The following is a 4,298-nucleotide window of genomic DNA, read 5'->3' on the forward strand; positions in this document are numbered from 1 at the left end:
CCCAGAGCATCCTGGACAAGAAACAAACCCAAACTGGACTCTTGTGCAGAAAATGTAACCCATAACCACGTGTGGCCTTGGAGACCCAGGCAAGCACACATACATGTGTAGACCCAGAGGGAGGAAAGAATGTGGATGAAGGACATGTATATTCTATTTAATCTTCCTGCTGTGGGGCCAGCGTTGCATGTCGAGAAGATGGTGTGAGGGTGTGAATCTGCCTACGTATAAACGTCTTGCTGTTTTTGTACATGCTTTGGGGGTCATTAAGAGTTGGGACATTTCAGAAACATTCCTGTCACCACCATTTAGATGTGGTTGCCTTTCAGAGACAGTAGCAACCACATCTGTGTTTCCAGTGGACATGGCCTTTTAATCCAAGGGCTCAACCAGTCTTAGCATTTATTGTCATTGGAGGAAGGAGATCCCATGGCGAACACGCAGCCAGGGGCCCTATCACACGCGCCAGAAATGTTCATTTGGTTGTAGCTTTTAGACAGCAACTGTTAACTATGCCACTTACAGAAAGTTCAAGAAATTGATGTTGGTGCTTTTCTAAAACATGGGGCAAATTTGATGTGCTGTGTCAACTTACTTAAATGTCACACCCTTTATGTCCTGTCAGTGTGTGGGTTCATGACACCAGGTTAGCAAGGATAAGTGTGCCACTAGGTGCCACTGGTATCACTCCCCTCCAGGTGCCTTAGATCAACACATGGGAGTGATTTGATGGAAAGGCCAGGCTGAGCTCGGGAGTGTGGCACCTGTGGAGGAGAAAGGTATCAATCACATTCTTGGCCCTGGTCCTTCCTCCTTGGGCCAGAGTGGCCATAACATATGAAGCCAGAGAGGCCTTGGCTCCCTCCCCACAGGGGATATGGGAAGGGACCTGGGCTGGCTGGATCACCCTGGTGGTCAGATGGCCCTGATGGTTAGATGGCCCTGGCCTCGCACTGCATAGAATGACCTTCCTTCAGAAGCCTCAGGCCTCCAACAAAGCAGCCTCGGGCAGTCGGCCTGGTCTCCCAAAGCTTCCCACCTCAAGACGATTGAGGTTCACGGGGTCAAGACTTTTAGGAAACAGTGGGAGTAGAGTGGCCCCGTGCGCTCTCTTCTCTTCCTGTTTTGCTGTTTTGGTTGGTTTGTCCCACCCCCCTTCACCCCTCGTTACTTGAAACAGTGAATAGTGGTGGAGGAAGGAGAGGGATCTGTTTTCTCATTTTCCTCCACGGCCGCCCTGCCAGCTCTCTGCGTTTTCAGGTTTTCCTGGGCTGGCAAAGCTCCTGAGACCGTGGTGCAGGTTGCATTCTCCCATCTTCCAGATTGCTTTGTTTTAAAAGAACCATTTTCCCCTTTAGAACTGCCTGGAGCCCTGGCTATGGGAAGACTGTCATCTAGAAGGTGGTGGCAGGGGCGTGGGCCCTTCCCCTGGAGTCCTGAGAGCTGCTCCCCCTCCCACCTCGGTCCCCTGTGGGAAGTGTGGGATGCTGCGTCCTAAGAGCATTTTAAAGGGAAAAGGCATGACTTGGGTTAAAGGTGCTCCAAGGTGGTGAGTGGAGAAAGGGCTCCTGCAGACTCACTGTCCACTCCTGAGCTCTGCTGCTCCCTGAGACCTGCCTGCCGCTCCCCGGCTGCAGCCACACTGCGTGCACTCGCCAGCCAACAGACGGGTTTGGTGGACATCTGCTGGCCGTACCTGCCTTCAGCTGGCTGCCATTTCCACCCAGCACTCTGGCCTTTGACCCTGAGACCTTTGCCTGTTTTCAAGACCTCAGGAGCCCTCAGCAGGCCCCTGCGTGGGTGGCTGGCCAGGGTGTGGTGGGGAGGCCCAGTGCCAGAGCCCAGGTGTGAGCCTTCCCTCTCTCCTTCCTGTAGGACCATGAGAGTGGGAGGCTGGTGCTCTGTGAGCTCCACACACTTTTCTTTCCTCCCCTCCCTGACTCCTGGTCTCCCTGCCCAGTGGACACCTCACACTGTCTGCCTCTGCCTGGTGGGAGAATATCCCTCCTGACTCTTCCCCCAGGGCAACGAGCATCCAGAGCGCTGGGCCTGTCCTGGCCAGTCTGCCTGCCCTGGAAGCTGCTTGGAAAAGCCTCTTACCAGAGGCTGGTATCCAAGAGCAGAGCCTCCACCCACTGGTCCTCCACTTCCCTCTGGTTGTTTGGCCCTTGTGACCAGGGCCAGACTTGTAACCAGAGAAAGAGGCCAAATTTTTCATGAGTCTTGTGAAGGGACACCTAAAAGGGATCACCTAAAAAATTAAAACTCTGAACTATCTAGTTGCTCAATGAAAATGTATCGAACTAGGGAAAAAATGTCAATTCATTATTATTTTTGATCTTTTTAAATTGTACTTCTGTGAATATTTTAATACATCATTTTTAATTTCTGAATGTTATTGTGTGGTCATTTTTAATGAAATAAAAAAACATATAAAACCTTTTCATTTCTTCCACCGCAGCCACACCTGCCTCTTTATTCTTCAAACACATGAGCCTCTGGGCCTTTGCACAGCCGCTCCCTCAGCTGTTCATGCTTGTTGACTGGGTGAGCATATAGATGGGTGGATGCATTTATCCATTCAACAATCTATACTGAGAGCTCTTCTGAGCCAGGCACTGTGCTGAGCACAAGGAGACAGGAGTTAAGATAAAGCTCCTCCCAGAACCTGCTTTGGCATGAAGACTACAAACATAAGTAGGAGTAACAGACACCTTAGAAATAGTTACTTGGTGCTTGGTACAATGTGCCAGGCACTTGGCATTTCTTATTCTGTTACAGCTCTATGAACTAATAATAGTTGCACTAATCTTATACCCATTTTCAGAAAGAGAGTGTCAGGCTTAGATTATGACTTGCCCAGCCACGGTCACTTAGCCAGTGTTAGGAAAGGTGGGGCAGGCCCTTCATCTATTGAGAGCTGTGTCACAAATAACATGTTACACCAGACGTGGTGGTGCCCTCCTGTAATCTCGGCAACACAGGAAGCTGAGGCAGAAGGATGGCAAGTTAAAGACCGGTCCCAGCAACTTAGCAAGACTCTGTCTAAATTAATAGAAGAAAAGGGCTGAGATGTGGTTAAGTGCCCCTGGTTCAATCAAAAAAAAAAAAAAAGTGGTCTTCTAGGCCAGGGATCCCAAGTACAAGTCACTATTAAAGCACTCAAGTTTTTTGGTGTTCTGTTAATTTCATAGATTGCCAAGGGTCCATGAGGAGCCCGGGCCACATAGCTTTACACTCTTGAGTGGGAGAGAGTGTTGGCAGGAACATCCCAAGGTGACTCTCACAGGCCCAGGAGTAGAACGAGAGGGATGCTGTGCTTCCCTGGGCACAGGAGGCCACCAGTAACGGGACTCCTCCTGCCAGCTCTGGTTTCCAGGCTGCACAGGGACATAGACATGCTGGCCAAGGACACAGGTGCTCAGCAGCCATTTCACCACTACAACCTTTATTCTATATCTTCAACCACACGGACGTTTTCTAACAACTAAAATCTTCCCATACTTAACAAAGCATTTGGGGTGGTGCAGAGATTAAACCCAAGTGGCTTTGCCTGGAGCAAACCCTCTTTTCTTTTTTTGATACAGGTAGTCTCCCTAGGTTGCTGAGGCTGGCCTCCAACTTGAAATTCTCCTGCCTCACTCAACACCCCCACTCCCACCACAGTGGCTTGGGATTACAAGAACAAAAGCATTTTTTAAAAACACATTTATAGGGCTGGGGCTGGGGATCAGTGGCAGAGCACTTGCCTAGCATGTGTGAGGCACTGGGTTCGATCCTTAGCACCACATAAAAATAAACAAATAAAATAAAGGCATTCTGTCCATCTATAACTATAAAAAATTTTAAAAAACACATTTAAAAAAACAAATCTTTGGTTTCTTCTATTGCTCAGTTTATAGACTCCCTTTGTCTCAGAAATGGTTTCTTTGAGTCAGGACCCAACATATTCTAATGAAGATTTCTTTTTGTTTAAAACCAAAAGGAGCACACACAAGGCCAGGTTGAACCCGCACCCCAATGTTCTAATAATAAGAGAAAACCCCACCCACGTGTGGCGCAGGCTGCCTTTCCCAGCCTTGTGCCTGGAAATTTCTGGAAAGGACAGGGCCCTGTGTTGTTCACACCTGCTTGACTTTCCATAGAAGCCATTTCTGAGCTTTGGACCTGTAAGTGTCAGTTGTTCCTGCAGTGCCGTGATGGCCGTCGGTCCTGATGTACTATAAAAATGAAAGCCAGACCTGAGCACTCTAAAGCCCCGGCCTGCCCTCCGCCCTCCTCACATCCCTCCCAGAGGC

Source organism: Callospermophilus lateralis, chromosome 11, assembly GCF_048772815.1.
Source record: "Callospermophilus lateralis isolate mCalLat2 chromosome 11, mCalLat2.hap1, whole genome shotgun sequence".
In the NCBI taxonomy this organism is placed as follows: domain Eukaryota; kingdom Metazoa; phylum Chordata; class Mammalia; order Rodentia; family Sciuridae; genus Callospermophilus; species Callospermophilus lateralis.